Source organism: Anguilla rostrata, chromosome 10 (assembly GCF_018555375.3).
Source record: "Anguilla rostrata isolate EN2019 chromosome 10, ASM1855537v3, whole genome shotgun sequence".
In the NCBI taxonomy this organism is placed as follows: Eukaryota; Metazoa; Chordata; class Actinopteri; order Anguilliformes; family Anguillidae; genus Anguilla; species Anguilla rostrata.
In genome coordinates this window covers 27,961,722-27,979,917 of record NC_057942.1, presented here as the reverse complement: position 1 = coordinate 27,979,917, position 18,196 = coordinate 27,961,722, and positions in this window count along the sequence as shown.

The window sequence follows — 18,196 nt, the reverse complement described above, 5'->3', positions numbered from 1 at the left end:
GGGCAGTGGTTCCAAAACCTCTCCTCGGGTACCCCCAGTCAGATGCAGGTATTTGGTGTGCTCCACCTCATGCACACCTGATGCAACTAATCAAAAGCTTGGAAGGAGAGGTGACAACTGTGCTAGAGCACACTTTACATGCCACTTACGTTATGAGCAAGCTCACATTGAGTGAAAAAAGTTCATCTGATTTAGGGATGATGCTGAATACCACATTCGGCAACACTCAATGTGCTCTCTCCGAATATATTCTCCTCCCAAATTTGGCCAATATTATTCAGTTTTGCAGCTTTTTTCCCCACCTCTTTGCTGCAATTCGCTCAGAAGTTTCTCAGTCAGACACACACACCTGCAGAGAGACATGAGTGAGAGCTTTCCTTAAGACCAGATAGGCTAGAGCAATGTAATCAGGCTTTGGGGACTTTGAAATTAAAATTACACCAAAGCCGCAAAAGCTATATCCTCCTCCTTCCACGGCTTCCCTAAATATCTGGGCTAAAAATAACCGTTCTTAAAATTCTAAAAAGAAAATCGACTCAGTAAAGAAACACAGCCAGTTTGTGCAATTTTATTCACAACCCCCCAACCCCTACCCCCTCCCCATACAATACACAACAGGTGCTTTTACCTAGGTGTGAACATTACATTACATTGCATTACAGGCATTTAGCAGACGCTCTTATCCAGAGCGACGTACAACAAGTGCATTAGTTCAAGGTGCAGAGGTGCAAAAGAAACACACTAGAGTGAAGTAAAGATTGTAGTGCCAGAAGTGACCACATAGATCAGGACTCCAACCCTGTAGAGTAACCTGTTCAGCAAACAACAATCCTGCCAAGTACAAACTAGCACTGAAATCACATTTGTCTAATCAGAATCAGACAAAAACAAAAACAATCCTGCCAAATAAAAACTAACGTAATCGTATTAGCTGAACGTGTCGCTGTCTACTAATGACTGGCACTTTGATACCAATCAAGCGCTATCGACACTAATTTCACACATACAATCGCACAAAATGAATTCACTGTAATTGTGTGATGAAAATGATTAGGCCTCTAGGGTGGGGATGAATAATTGTGGACGCTATAGCTTCAGAAATTATAGGCTAAGAACTCCTCAAAGATAACAGCACCAACATATTTTCAGATTTTCACTGTAACTGAGATTTTGAATAAACTGAATAAAGCAGCTACATGACAACTGCGTGAAATGTTACCGATTTGCGAGTGTGCAGTCCCAGCAAACCATAAAAACCGTGCATTCCCTGTGGAATTGATAGGACAGTGACGCTGGATAGACTATGTACAAGCACAATCCAAGGAGAAGGGAGGATGAAATGTGCTGAATTCATTATGACTGAAGAAATTACTTCTTCAAAAATATTGCACCTTATATTTCTTCACCTTTTTCCATTTTATATTTTGCCATGCACATTTTAGTGCTTTTCTCCATGTTCCTTTAATATGCCTCAATACATTTCCCCCTAGCCTATACAATAAAACCGCTATAATTTATAAATATGAACACTGAAATTGATTCAGTTCTGGCCTTTATTTCAAATAAATTGTTTTGCTATATATGGCTTTGTAATATTTATGAAATTAGGTTATTGCTGGTGCAAAAATCGATGCTGCAATGCTAGATATGTCTGACACTGCTGGCCATCAGTGTGGCAGCAGTAGGTAGTAAAAAACTCAAGCCTTTCTGGAGTTAAAACATTATGAACACAAGTTGTTGGCTAATGACACACCTAGCACTAGCTCAAGTGGCTCTAAAATATCTGAGCAAGTTTTCAGAATAGCAGAGGATGGTGTGTCTCCTCATCGCTCTAGACTGCTCTCAAGTCTTGTGCAGGAGTCAAGTCTTCCCAAAATTTAACTTGGGGAAGTCTGAATAAGAGCATAACAGCTGATTATGTTTTCCACCCAGGGAAGCTTTCAGATTGTTTCTTTAATTTATCCAAGCTTATGCAAATCAAAAATACAGGTAAAGTGAGGCTTCAACAAAGAGGGGAAAAAAAGTATTAACAAACAAAAAATGACACAACGTGTTAGCCTCACATTCTGTAGTTTGTTTTATTATTTCATTAGGAATTTATAGCATACAGTAATTCATAATGAAGATGAGGAACTTTTTTTTTTTTTTTTAATTATAAAAGCATTTTTTCAGTTTATTATTGAGTGTCTCTCAGGTAGGAGTGGTGATGGGGTGCTGGGGGGATAAAATATTGAATCGAGTATCCCTAGCTTCAATGTGAGTCAACTGAAACTAATACATATGTTTTGTGTGTGATTGTACACTGGTATGTCATATTTTGCTCCTCCACTTGTTCTCATGACACGGTGCAATGCTTTACAAAATGCTTACACTTTTATGTAAAAAGTCTTAATAAACTGTTACATTTCACAGAATTTACCATTTACCTGGTGATTTTAGAAAAAAAAAATCCAGAATCAAGACTAAACTATAGTCACGCCGACTGTTCTACCCCTATAACTGGTCATATAAGGGTTTTGTGCCCTTGATGTGGAAATATCTTTTTTTATTACTGCCTTTTCCAGTTAGTGTTAAGGACCTTCAGGACTGATTCCTCAATGGTTTGATTAAGAGTTTGTCCATGCTGTCTACAGAATTAATACAGGGTTAACTTAACTTGGCAACCTCCAAAAAACTTAATTCTAAAACCTAGATGTTGAAGTAGAGCAGAACAGAAGGACACCGTAAACATGAAGGTAGACTAATCCATTCCATCATGAAAGAACACTTGCTCAAATTTTCATGGTACACAGGGCTACACTAGGGTCAAATCTAACATTCAGTCACTTTCAGAAATGGGATGAAAGAGGGGGAGGGTTAAGGATTCAGAAATACTGAATGCACTTGATGAATGTAGGTCCTGTTACATCAGTAGTAATAGATAATGGGGAGGGGCTAAGGCGTGATCCTTCCTCAGAGGAATGTTAATACATTTCTGAAAATTTTATTCTAAAATAATGATTTAAATAACACTTCCCATGGATTAACTTTGACTTTTGTTTGCTTCTCAAAAACCAAAGAAAAAAATCCTAGTAGAAGTAGTAGTAATGATAAATATACTAGTTGTAATGATAAAGGTAGCCCATGTTGGCTACTTCCAACAGGAGTCATCGGGACTCTTGGTGTGTGGGAATGGTGGGGATAGAGGCTTGGGAGCACATTCTTGTCCAAACATTCCACGCAAGGGTTTGTATTCATTGCACCCCTGCTGCTATTGATATCATTACGCAGTGAGCCCCCACAGAGAGACAGGGGATTGGGGGGGATTAGGCGAGGCTGATGAGCTGCTGGCTCTAATTAGAAGTGACACTGGCTCCAGGTCGTCCAAGCATCCCCCGGAATTCAATCAGAGCCGCGCTTGCCCAGTCAACATATTGGATCAAAGATCATTACCTGCAAATCAAAACACATGAACATGACGGCTGCCCGTCACTCCGGTCCACTTCAAAATTCAGGAGGCAGCTACTGGATGGAGCCCTGCTTTCTTGGAGTTTTGGAGCTGTCTCACTCAGAGGTTTATGTTCCTCATATTGATGTGGCTTTTGGCCAGACCAGGCTATGAAGGATCCTGACCACGATGCGAATCCATTAGCTTAGATACTTGAGGGACACAATTGATTGGAGTACCTCATGGTGCGGCCATCTGATGGCAGCCATTTGTTAGCATAATGAGCTATGTAGCAGGACTCTTCAGGATGCATATTCTTAGTATGTAGCTTTTATGTCATCACCAGGTAATTGCATGGGGTTCTATATTTTAGGGATGTGGCCCCAAAAGAAAACATGTATAAAGTTCCAAATATAAGGTAAATGATACATGATAATAAATGATAAGAGCTTTCAACATTCTTTCAAATTTACACTTTATATGCACATCCTATCTTTGCTATAATGTTGAAGCTATCTGATTCTTCAGATCAACGTAGGCCAAAGCCTTATATCGGATGCAACCAGTGTCAGAGAACCAAGATGCTTAAATTCGTCTACATTTCTGCTATGCTTCGATTTGCATTTCAATAGTACTCCAAGGGCTCTGTCTAACAGAGTGCTGTGTTTTTACCGTCTAATGATCTGCCTCTCTGTGTAATTCGCTCTAATTCCATTCCGGCTGCACTGCTGGTACCTCATTAGGTCACTTCCCCCAGCCAAGCGTAGCAAAATGAGTTTGAGCCTCTCTGTGCTAGGAAGGGCTGGAGTGTCCTGACCCTCATCAGAGACAGACCAGTCCCTTATCCTATTAAAAGGTACTTCATTCCATGCACAACACAGCCGTGACGTCATAACCCCCCCCCCCCCACCTCCTGACACACCCCTGCCCCAATACCAGCCGGGTGATGAGATGACAGTGTAAACTACAGTAAAATGTAAATGAATGCACACAAATGTAACTATAAATCAAAAATCTCTCTAATCCCTAGTACTACAAGAATTTATGCACTCATTGAAGGCCCTACATATCAAAGCTTCCATCCTCCATGTCATAGCTACATGTTCTGCCTCTGTTTTTTAATTGAAATAATGATACATTCTCAACTCAATATGGAATAATATGAACTCTTCAAGATATATATGGGAACTTGGACACATGTCTGACAGAATCAGAATAATCACTTCCCAGTTCTGCCCAGTCACTGTCTCCATGTTATGCTGTGTCTGTCTATGTGCAGCTAAGGTGCGTGGTGCTAGGGCACTTCCTGTTTTTGTTAGGTGACTGTCTGGCCCTTTAAGAGTGTACCCTGTCCTGGGAAGTGGAAGGAGGGGGTTGAGTTGACGATGGCTAGAGGTTTCAGCAGGGGGGTGGTGGCGGGGCGTGCTGAAGGGTATGCGGCCCATTAATCGTTTGTTTGAGTTTCCGCCCTGGCGAGCATGTCATGTCTCCATTAGGAGTGGTTTGTTTCTCCTTCCTGTCTGACTGCTGGCAGCAGGGGGCTCTCACACATCTTGTCTCAGCTATGCTGCAGTCTGGTGCCAGGCAGACTGACTGTTCATTGGTGGGGGTAGGGTAAGGTGGAGTCTAAAGTCCCCCTCTCCCTACTACCCTCCCATCATAAGAGCTTATAAGACATTGATGGACATTAGATCCCCTCCTCCCCCCAGGCCAATAATCCCAGATTTCCGCTCCTTATCATCACACTGTTTGAGGCAGAGTGTGGTTTTGTCTCATATCCTAATTTGAACCACTAAGGAGGTGCCACCAAAAGGTGTTCTCTGATGGACGTACTGTCCAATGTGCAGAAAAGGTTTGTTTTTTCTGCACATTGGAGGGTGATTGATCATCCTACTAGTTTGACGATTGGGCTTGATTAGAGTTCTAAGATTTGACAACACTGGTAAAGACCATGTTCATGCACTGTGGTTGGGAGATGAGAGTAACAATTTGCAAGGTGGGAACACATGCATTTCTTAGAGGGGGTGATATTAGCCACATTTCCATTGTTCAATCAGGCCAGGGTATCACGGTGTTAAGGCTAGATTTTACCATGGACAAAACCACCATAGGTTCCGACAACAAAACTGAAATAAGAGCTCTCTGACCACAAAGGTCCATACCAAATCCCAACAACATGTATTATCCAGACAAACAGCAGTACACTTATTTGGAGATAACCTACCTTAACATTATAGGGATGGCCGGGAGGCCATCGGCCAAGTTACAGGAAGTTACAGTAGTGAGGGTTTACCACTTTTCAGGGTTTTCGACTGAAATAACCACAGTGACCACCGACTCTCAGTACTTTAAGAACATTAACTTTCTGACCTCATGTAAACATACACAATTCAGATACAACACAAATAGAGCACAATAAAGCCCTAAACTTGGGTTATTTTGAGTTTTCTTTTTCCTGCTGATTTTGTCATCACAAATTCTCCAGTCTCGCAATCAATAATTTTCAGGGGCGGTTTTAGTGATTTGGAGGCCCCAGGCAAAGACCAATGTGAGGCCCTTCTCCATTTTGCTTAACGCAATCATAGCTAGTGAACAAAAACTATTTGGAGGCAGCTCTTTTCAGTTAACAAAGCCACAGAACTAAAGGACAGACCCAAATGAGAATTCTAACTGAAGAACTTCAAATGACCTTCAGTCAGTTAGAAGAAGATAATATGGCAAGAAAAAGATTATAAGTATATAATCTTTAACTCTTTCAAGACAAAAGTATAGTATATGCTTTTTGGTAAAGCATTTGAACATCCACTATTTTCTATGGGTAAAAGTCCCGGTCCGAGCGGGTGTCTGGTTTGTGGTGGGCTGCTGCTGTCTGTCGGTGTCGCCTCTGACACTTTCCTCCTACACTGTAGCTGGTTCACCGCAACCAGCAGAGACAGTAACGCTAGAAGTTGTAGTAGGTGCGGTGGGTGCACAACAGGCTGAGGCAGCAGTAAGGCTGCTAATGTAAGCTAACTCAGCTTCTTCAACTAACGTTACATCTGTTGTAACATCAGCTAGAGTGAGAGCACCTATTATCAACCAACTTCGTTCGACAGACAGAAAAACGTAAACGTAAATAGGCGAAATGTCGGTAACAACCTGTACCTAGTTATGTAGGAAAAATGTCCTCGTTATCCTCCAGTGGTTATTTTTTTAAAGTACTTTCGTGATTTTTTAATGTACCGGCAAATAACTCAGAGGTGGTCCAGCGCTAGCTTTTGGTTGCTAAGGGGACGTGTATCGACCACCCCATATAAATGAATGGAACTTAAACTTGCTAGCATACTGTATGAGTGTCCTGTCTTGTGTATTTGAGGTCAATATGAGAAAGGGTGGTCGCTATCAGCATGTCTAGGAATCCATACATATTCACTGTTGTAACTCAAGTCGCAGGACGCAAAATAGCCGTTAGGAAAGCAGTTTGAAATTATGAAGCAACGTCTGCACCATTGGATTTAATGGGTCGCGATGAGATAATTCCGAGCGTGTTGCTTATCTTAAAGTTACAATCTCGAAGATTTCCGTTTCGTTCTCTTTGGCGGTACCAATGGCGAGAAGCGATAATTGCAGGTGTGTTTTTGGACCTCACTTCCCATAGATCCAACCGGATCCAACCAGTGTCGCCTGTGTGACATCAGTCAGTTGGCACCTCGGCCACGCCAAGTAAAACACTTACTATTTACTGAATAAAAAATGGTTGTTATAAAAGTAACGTTATGTACATACTCATTCATTTTCTAACATTAGGCTAACTTAAGCTGTCTTTACACTGCTGAGCCGGGTTAAAATGCTGTAGCAGACCTTGGGTAGAATTAGTGATGATCAATTTCCACAAACGTTCTTTATCCACCTTTTGCCCGGTATGAACATATTTACACTACAGAGAAGAATTTGCGGGATTCGCTGTGGCTCGTGCAATTATGTATCTCGTGCACAATAAACAGTCTTTTTCGTGAATGATTGTTGTGTGATATTTTTGAAACAACTGCCTTACAAAATGTTACCCGCTGGTGTTTCCGGTTTTGCTAGCTAAACTGTTCGAGAATAAAGCTGAGCTGGGTGTTAAATTAGCAATCGGAACAAGAAGAATAAAACAAAAACAAAGGAGATTTCATCAAAAAAGGGCATCAAGGCTGAAGGAACATATGAGGAAGCGTAATAAAATAATAACAACGCTAATCCATATTTTTTTATTTAGTTTTCTCCAGCTTTACACAGAAATCAGACCCGGCTCTGCTCCACCTATACCCCGGCTTTATTCTGATCATTATAATATATTGATGAACTTGATGGCAATGTAAACAACGGTAACGTTAAGGCCAGTTCAGATCAATGATTCGCAGCGAGACGAAAAGGTTTTAGAATGTTGCAGAGAAAATTGCAGCGGTGTGAACTGGTTAGTTGCAGAGCATCTGAAGCCATTGCCTGGGGTCTCAAAAGACCCACTTTGTCAAATCACCAAGTGCAGTTTTAGAACGTTTATAATCAGACGTCTTGGAATTTTGCAAGTTGCATCCAGTCTCGTTGCGAATCATTGATCTGAACTGGCCTTTAGTTAGCTACATTGCAACATCGCAACAAGGTAGCATTGCATTCGAGAGACTGTTTGCGAGGTTGGTATCGGTCGGTAGCGATAGATAGCGTTTTTTCCAATTGTTAGCTGACATTAGATTGTGTTAATTACATTAGCTAGCTAGTTAATGCAACGTTACCTGATATGTGAGATGGATACTGTGCGCAACGTTGTCTAAACTAATGTTGCCTTTCTTGACATGGTCCGGTAGCTAGCGTTAGCTGTGCAAATAGCTATGTAATTTAGTAACATTACATTGTCATCAAATGTAATATGAAATCTACATCAACAAATAATACGACCTCTCATGTTGCACAAAAACTTTTTAGGGTTCCATAACCCCCCGCCCACTTTCTCTGTTATTGTAACGCCAGCAGACACCGGAAAAAACAGTGCGCCGCTCACACACAAGTGAGTTGAAGAGCGAGCCTGTTGCGTTACTCTCTGGCGGACCAACCACTGATGGGTGATGGAAAACGCGTCACTAACTATGCGCCGCTTATGATTTTTTCTCGGGAATGTCGCCACAGACACCCAGTTCTTTAATCATAAATTATTATAATAATATTAATATAAATTAATATAATAACAGGCTCAATCACCATTGTGTTACCTAATTCGGCAGTAGATAGTGACTTAACAGACATTTATTTTAATGACAATCTTCAAGATTACTTTAAAGCTGATATAGTAAATAAGGCTGTATAATTATAACTAAATGTATATGTATGAAGTTGTTTTTTTTTTTACATTTAGACAATTCATTATGTGTATTTTACAGGACTTACATTTAAATAGGTAACAATGTCCAGTTCTCTCTAATAAATACGAAGTAAATACACTAGCTGTTAGGGTGGTCGATAATAGGTGCTCTCACTCTACTTGCTGCTCCTCCGTCGTGGAGTCTCTGGCTGTTTTATTAAAAAATTTTGTCAGTTTAGGCAGACTTTCCTTAAACTGGGCATCTTCCTTCTTCCTCTTTCTCTTCTCAAATCCACTTTAAAAACGCTTCAAGGTAACAAAGATAGTGACTCTCTGCCTCTGATGGCAACTCAAATTGTCATTGATTAGGCGCAAATGCAGGAAGGTCAATGTGGAATAGTCCATTAAATGTGAAATGTGGGTGATAATAAATATTGGCAAATATAGATATTTAATTGGATAGGCCCACATTTACATGTAGATAGATTTATTTTTTATCTATTACAGATTATCATTCCTTTGGAGTAACAAGAAAGGAAAAATGTTTTATAAATAAAAAAATAAAAAAAAGGAAACACAAATTCACGAGGCCCGCTTGGCGGACGAGGCCCCAAGCAATTGCCTACCTATGACCTACTATGGTAAAACTGCCTATGATAATTCTCCCCACTGGACATTTAGCTACATCTGCCAATAACAATATTTCATCAAAGTAGGCTCATGAAAGTAGCCAATTGCAGGATACTCAGATACACAGGCAAAAATGACAAATACGGACATTCACATGTGATGCTATTTCAGCCAAAATCTTTGTTTTGTGTGGAAGCTAGCTTGCTTGCTAACTAATAATTTACAAAAAATGTAACTATTGCTTTTACAGCTGTATAATCTGGGAAACCCATTTATATTTCTGAAATGCATTGTCTATCATTTCATATGCAAACATCACATAATATTGTTTCATGACCAGGGCTGGGTATCGCTTAGATTTTGACAATGCCCGGGCTAAAATGAAAACTTTTGAAATGATATGGTTGAACCAGTAGTCTACCTTCTTTAAAATAACGAGCACATTCCAATATGAAAGAACAGCTTTTTTTCTTTTTAGCACATCCCATTGTTTAAATCCTTTTGGATAAAATACAGCCCCACTGTACACATTTTTGCTTTTGCCATTAGCGTTAGCTAGCTTTTTAACGGTACCTGCTGTCACTGGAAGTGTAACATTAGTCATGAAGATGGCACCTAAACGAAACATAAAATCTGTGTTAGTCTGGTAGGCAGGGCTACCAGTCGTATGGGAGTCGATTTTTCTACCAACCCTATTCATGACTTATAAGTTAGACGCTCAAACCTCAGATGGCTATTGCAGGTTTCACCACATGGGCTTGTTTTGTGGGTCTGCAGCTCGGTACTATGCTCAATCACACAGGCAAAATTTTTCATTTATTTATGCAATATCGATATTCAAATTATATCAGAATGTTTAACACATATGCTTCGGAAATGTAACAAAGGGGGAGGTGTATGGATTTCATGATGGCAGATTTATTGATTTTATCAAAGTGACGAAGGTCAAATTGACTACTGTGATGTTTCTAGCATTAACTACTTTTAACTAGGCTACTGTAGCCACCAAATGCCACATTTTTAAATTAATGTTAGCTAGGCCTATAGGTCATCTACTGACATCCAAACAATTGGTAGGTCTATTGATGTATCCAATAACCCATTAAAACACCGTAATCCATTTCAAAATATGACAAACATTTCTGTTTATTTGTAATTCCTGATAAAGGAAAAATGACTGAATCCACACCTATGTTTTTCTTTGACAACAAAAAGCATGTATATTTGCATGTATGTATGTCTTCGCATGTCTCTATAGATGTAACTATCTTATGGTTCATACATTCATATGCATTACTTTTGTCAGTTACGTATAACAAACACAGCACAAAAATAAATTATATGCAATGCAGTCTCAATGCAGCCTCCTCCAGTAAACATTCCTGGCATCGAAGCCAGTATACCTCACATCCTAGCCTCCACTCTACAACCTCCTTTCAAAATGACACTTCCTTTCCAGTCATTCCACATTGAACTAAAATGCCAGCTGCTGTCTCACCTATGTCACCCAAACTTTGCTTGTTACAGGACCATAGCTTACCACAAGGTTGAGCCTTCATCCCCATCCGTTGTCTCTCACTTCATCAGTCTCCTCACATTAGATCAGAGTTTGGCTTTCTTTCTAAAATGAAGAAAACCAACCAAAGTGGTGAATCCATGCCAACCTTATACATCAGACTCAACTCGACTTATCTAAGTCCATACGGACCACCAGTAAACTACAAACAAGTTAGACAGTCCCAAAGTTCTTCCTCTCTGGTCTTTTATTTGTTACAGAGTCCAGAGATGTCACCAACTGGTAGCTACTTGGCTACCTTTCTGTCCTGGTCCCTTTTTCTTTTCTCTTCTGAGATCCACTTCTTGTGCTTATAAGGCATTTTGATATGTTAGTGGTAGCTAGGACTCCTCTATTCCTCAGCTAGCTAGCCTAGCTAACCTTAAAAAATTCACTGCCAACACTATATGTACAGTTATGACATATAGACACGGCATACGCACAGAATTCTTACTATTTGTACACTGGTCCCTTTTTTTTTTCTTCTGTAATAAAATTCTTGTGCTTATAAGGCATTTTGATATGTTAGTGGTAGCTAGGACTCCTCTATTCCTCAGCTAGCTAGCCTAGCTTACCTTAAAAAATTGGCATTGCTATGCCACTCTATGTACAGTTTTCCTCTGTCTACACGGCAACACGGCACAGTAATTTTTTAAATTTAGTAAGTCCAAAATAACCATGATGAGAGGTATTTTTAAGATGTTTTGCCACCACTGGCTTTCCATAAAATAATGCTGAATTTAAGACATCTGAAGAAAAACATGTTTTCAGCGTACAAAAATTGCAAGTTACTCACACATACACTAAATGACTGAAATTATCTGAACACACCTTGGTCTGGGACTGTTTTCCATGGTTTGGGCGTGGTCGCTTAGTTCCACTGAAGGAAAATCTTAATGCTACAGCATGCAAAGACATTCAAGAAGATTCTGTGCTTCTCCAACGATCTGGGGAAGGAAATTTCCTGTTTCAGCATGACAATGCCCCTGGGCACACAGCAAGGTCCATATAGAAATGGTTTTGTCAAGTATGGAGTTGAAGAACTTGACTGGCCTGCCCAGAGCCCATACCTGCCGTTCTATAACATGTTAAGCCATCCACCGCTGTCTGGTGAACACCATAACCAGATGTAAAATCCAAGCTGTCAACAGCAACAACAATCTTCTGGATGGATTTATTATGAGTGATGCGCATTAATTTAAGTTCGGCCAGGAAATTCTTGCTGCAGCCAGCCAATGGCCTCAGTCACATACTCAAACATTTCCATAATGAACCAATTACATACACAAAATACATTTTTGCATACCCATCTAATCACATACACACATCACTAATGGATCGCCTTTTTTAAACCTGTCCAATGCTGCTGATTGCCTGCGCTGCTTTTGCATGCTTCGCTTGCTCTGCACAGAATTGCACCTCCACCATCCCAGGTACCACCTGCCATTTGCTTCTAGGTACTGGGAGGGGGATTCTGGTATCCCTCCAGCTTAGTAGGGGAGATGTATTGTGCTCCCTGTTAGATACGGCAGTACATGCTTGTGCATGCATTGCAGTACCAGAATCAGATTCATTCAGCGCCAAACCAAGAATGTACTTATAGTACATATTCCATAAAATATTTAATCTAAATACATGAGTTTTCCTGACTGAAATGACATAATGTCGCATCTCGTGAGAAAAATAACAATCGGAGAGCTACAGATTATTCTCTAGAAAAACTGTTTATGCCACAGTAAAGTGAACTTTTATGGCACGTAGGCAATGGTTTTTTTATTTTTAACTGCATTTGCATTGTGGTAAACTGACTGTTGATGGGGAGTTTGTGATTAGTGGTTGTTGTTCACAGAAATTAACAGCTAAATACAAAAAATATGTATTTTTGGGAAAGAGAAAATCTATTTTGGCGGCACACTCAAATAACGTCAATGTAAGGGACACAATAGTTTATGTCTGGTGATACTACATGTTGGAGTCAGTGTAGCATATTTTATACAATGTGTCAACAAGTGAGAATATCCACCAAGAACATGTAAAATAATTTTTCTTTGAAGAGGTTGGAAATGTTGGAAACAGCGGGGCCAACCCTACAAATGCGAATGTCTGTGACTGAGTGACTGAGTGATGAAGTTACACCATTGGTAGGCTGAGTTATGAAGTTACACCATTGGCCGGATCACGTGTGTTAGGTCCAACCACATACTAGGTTTTAACCTGGTCTTGTTTTTATGTTTGTAGCAGGCACACGTAAATAAAAAACAGGAGCAGCCGATAATGTCGCACATCCATTGCTCAGTTTTTTTTAAATTAAATTGAATCATCATTGTCAATTGTCTGTTCTTTCATATATTAATGATGTGTGAAAACCTTTCCAATAGCAGATACACTTCTCTTGGCATTGTCAGACTTCATAACAAGTAGAATTTAGCTTTACGCGTTAAACTGGGAAATACCTTTTCAACTCATTCATCCAAAGACATTTGGGCATTTTCCTTTTTTTGTTGCAAGAGTGACACTTTTAAAATCAATTTATGGAACATAATCAAGTAGGAGGTTTTCTACATTCAGACTGCAAACTTGTACATGGTCAAAAATCCTGTCAGCATCACAAATTTGCATACTTCTTACTGAACCATTTTTTCTACTTATATTGGCAAGGATTACTGTACAATATTATGTGAGATTTTCTGACACTTTGCTGAATGTTTTAATATATTGATGGCTAATTGTTCTGTCTGTGCTGTGAACTTGCTGTGCCATTGTTTGAAATGCATTCATCAGCTTCTCAGGCTTATTTTAGGTTTGTGAAACCAGTATAGAATGTTGTAAGCTTTCATAATGTTGCTCAGTTCATCCACAAATAAAAGTCATCCACAAATAAATAATTTTTAAAATTGGCCTCAAATGCATTTAAACAATGCACGCTGAAGAGTAATTTAGTCTGTGGATACTCTGTATTTGCTAGAATTTCTCTCTAATTACCTGTGATTGACAGACCTGGCTAAATAAGCAAAACAAAATTATCTTAAGAATCTGTGGATTTTTCAGGAATTAACAGACATGATTTCTGCTGTTTATTAATCAGTTCTGTTAATAAAGATATTATTTTATCATATCTTTTTATAATGAAAATGATATAATACTGCATATTTCACTGAATGTTGGAATTGGGCCTCCAATTACTGCATGCTTCCTGAAAAATGTACAAAATATTTGAGTGATCCACTAAAGATGGGCTAAGATAATGGAGGCGACATAGCTCAGGAGGTAAGAGCGGTTGTCTGGCAGTCGGAGGGTTGCCAATTCGATCCCCTGCCCTGGGAGTGTCGAAGTGTCCCTGAGCAAGACACCTAACCCCTCCCAACGAGCGGATTGGCGCCTTGCATGGCAGCCTTTTCCCGTTGGCGTGTGAGTGTGTGTGTGAATGGGTGAATGAGAGGCATCAATTGTTAAGCACTTTGGATATATAAATATATAGATAAAAGTGCTATATAAATGCAGTCCATTTACCATAAAGATAAGGAATATCTTCTGTCTAGATTTGTATGATTCGTCAAATTTCTTCAGCAACAAGTTTCCAAATTATTGCTGAACCTAAAGTGTCCATAGAAGCACCTGGAGGGTAACTACTGAAATTCAGTTTGGTAGCATAAAGAGTCATTGAGATTTTCTTTGGGTCTCGCAGCAATAAATTTTGTAGGATAACCATCAATAAATTTTCTATGGCCTGACAGCAACAAACCCTTCATGACAATTGAAGATAATATGTAATATGAAGATAAAATATATAGCTAGCTAATTATTATTACTAATTATTACTATGGATCTTTAGCATTTGCTGTCCAGAGTGAAATCCTACGGTGAACCATACATTGAGTTATATCTCAGTTTAACAGTCTTTTGCACATATGCTTTGTCTCATAAGTGGGGACTATGCTTTTGATTATCCACTTGCAGTTCAATCAACTCACAGACATTTGGTTGTCCTAGGCATTGAACAGATGCAAACTGCTACCTTCTATAAAACATGACACATGAAACACAGAGGGGTGGCACGGTGGTGCTGTCGCCTCACAGCAAGAAGGTCATGGGTTTGAGTCTTGGCTTGGGGCCTTTCTGTGTGGAGTTTGTATGTTCTCCCCATGTCTGCCTGGGTTTCCTCCAGGTACTCCTGTTTCCTTCCCCAGTCCAAAGACATGCAAGTAGGCTAATTGGAGACTCTAGATTGCCCATAGGTATGAGTTTGCGAGTGAATGGTGTGTATGCCCTGCGATAGATTGGCGGCCTGTCCAGGGTGTAATTCTTGCCTCTCGCCCAATGCATGCTGGGTTAGGCTCCAGCACCCCCTGTAACCCTGCTAGATAATGGATGGATGGATGGATGAAACACAGACAAACACAGACAAAACATGAACCACAGACAAAAGCAAGGTTGTTGGGGCTACGTTTCTAGACCAGAAGATATATTATTCAATTTTTAAGGTAAAAAATTTCTCACCATGTCACCGGGCAATAAATTAATTTTGAGAAAATAATGTGTGAAGGTCAACAACAAGATACCCACTTTTTGGAAAAGTGGAATGGGAATTTCTTAAGGGTCAAGGATTGGTCAAATGCTATTCATCCATATACAGTAAAGCAATGGTATACATGTACACCCAGGGAGTCTTAATGAGACAGGTGAGATACTGGCATCACAATGACTTTGAAAATGATGTCCTGCATTGAATGTTAACAAATCTGTTTCTCTATCTGGAGACGATCTGTAGCATACAGTTTCGGAGTTATGATCAAAGATAAGGTGATAGAGGAGGAAAATTATCTGAAATTTCTTGGAATAACCTTTGACGCAACTGATATTTGATAACCCAACAAAAATATGACACGACTGTTAAAACTAATCTTAACTATATCCATGTATATGGTGATCATGCCTCAAAATTGACATAATATTTATATTTTAGGAAGAAAGTAAAACACTGGCTTATATATCCATCTATTACCTTTACCCACCCACTCATCAAAATCAGGGTCATGGGGGTGCGGGGTGGGGGGGGCTGGAGCCAATCCCAGAATGTATTATGTATTGGGTGCAAGGCAGGAACACAGGGCGCCAGCATAAATTAGCAAAAAACCAAAATTCTCTATCCAACAATGTTACTCAGACACTGTGATAATAATGTTACTGCTATTCTGTTCAGTTAATTTTACAGTTTTTGACTATAAACTGACCTTTTGTGCTTTCTTTTGGATATTGCACTTTCGTATTTTACAATGGCACACCTGATCTGGCATGATAGTAGAAAGGTGCAAATTTGCAATGCGCATGTAACTTATACAGTAATGCGTATGCATACAGCAGAGGCAACCAGTGTATGAAGGACCAAAACAAGGTCCACATCATTAGTTGTCTTGTCTGAGAATTATCTTTAGAATTTTCTCAGTGAGCTGTCTTTCTCTTTTTGCATTCATCCTTTCTTTGATGGGATTTGACTGGATTATTACTGCAACTCCCCTATGGCAAATGATCTCTCCCATCAGCCACCACCATCGTCATCCTCAGGTTGCTCTGGTAATGAGGCTGTGGCAGATTCCCTAATCTCCGTGTCTATGGGGCTGACTCCAGTTGGCTCCCCTGCCTGACTGACCCACTCTGTCAGTTCGCGGACTGGCCTGTGCTGCAGAGGCCTATCTTGATGTTAGTTTGACCCCTGACCCAGCCCTTTTCTTCTAACGGCCGCCCAATGACCTGTCAAATGGGCCCTTTCAATCCCCTGACCCACTGGGTCACGCCTTCCTCTTTAGCCTGAAATATGGCTGCGTGGCAGGCAGAAGCAGGCCGATTATCTCTAGGACACAGATCAGAGCCGTACAATGAGCTGAGGCTAATGATGATTTCTGTTTATCAGCCACCCCGCCAATTTACTGGCTCTTAATTCTGCTGACATTCAGGATTTAGAGCCACAATTTAAGACAAAAGATAATCCAAGTCACCATATCAGCAAAACAGTGTTGATATTAGTGGCTGTCTTTGTGAGTCATTGAAGACCATATTGTACAGGATGAAAAGTATGGTTTGTGTGGCTGTCTAATATGCTTCACTCTTAACTAGCTAGTGCACCCATGCATAATGGTAAAAATATATTATAATGTCAATTAAGTACTTGAAATCCTTAACAAAATTACATTTTTTATTTTCTCAAGCTAATGAGGCAATTGGGGAAAGGACTGTATGACCATCCAGCCAAAAGAACTGTACCTAATTGTATAAGATTGTCTCTAGTGGGTATTACCTCTGATTGTCTAAACAAAGGAGAGCATTCTGCAATATGCCCCCACTTCCCCCTGACAATATGTACTTATACATTAAGATCTACTCCTTAGAAACCTATAAGTGCCCCAGCCATAAACTCTCATTTAGCTAAATTAACTTCAATCTAGCCCTTGTTGCAATGTACGGCCTAATAGCATTACATTAAAAGATCCTTAAGCTCACTGGCTTTTAAACAGAGCATTTTCTTAAATATCTGAAGTGCTCTGAAGGTAGCAGGGTGCATTTGCCAGCATCTCTATGGTCTTATTAGACAATAGTTGACAGCTTCGAAACCAGTGTGGCTCACATTTTAAAATTACAATTAAAATAATGTTGCTATGCTTTACTAGGTTGAACTGGTTAGGAAAGAAAAATATAGCATACTGCAGTTCTGCCGTTTATATATGTAGGTAATTAAGATTTACGTGTCGGAATCTCATTCTTGTGTACGTTTTGTATTTTGATTAAAGTGACCATGTCTCAATGACTCAATGGAAAATGATTTGTAACATCTCAAAAACACAAGGGAAATAAAATTAATTTTAATAAAATCTTATTTTTCGATTTGTGCAACTTGTCTGAGCTTGACTCACTCATTACATTAGAACATTAATTGTTGAGAGAACATACTACAGTGCTTGTAAAAGGTTCAAAGCATTGATATATATGCAGCCTAATGAATTTATGTACTGGAGGCTATTTACAAGCATGATGGCTGAATTCCAAAACTGGCATTTCAAAATATCAATTCTTCCATCCCACTTAAATAATTTTATATGCACTAGTAGGTGAAACCCAGCATAGAGTTCAACCCTCTGGCAGATTTAGATAAAAATAAATCTGATGGGTTTAGATTTTTGGTTAATTATTTGTTAAAAGATATTTGTGGAACTATAGTAAGGAAAAATATTTGCCTGGTTAGTAGAAAAGGGTTGAGTTTTGTTTACAGGTAATCAAG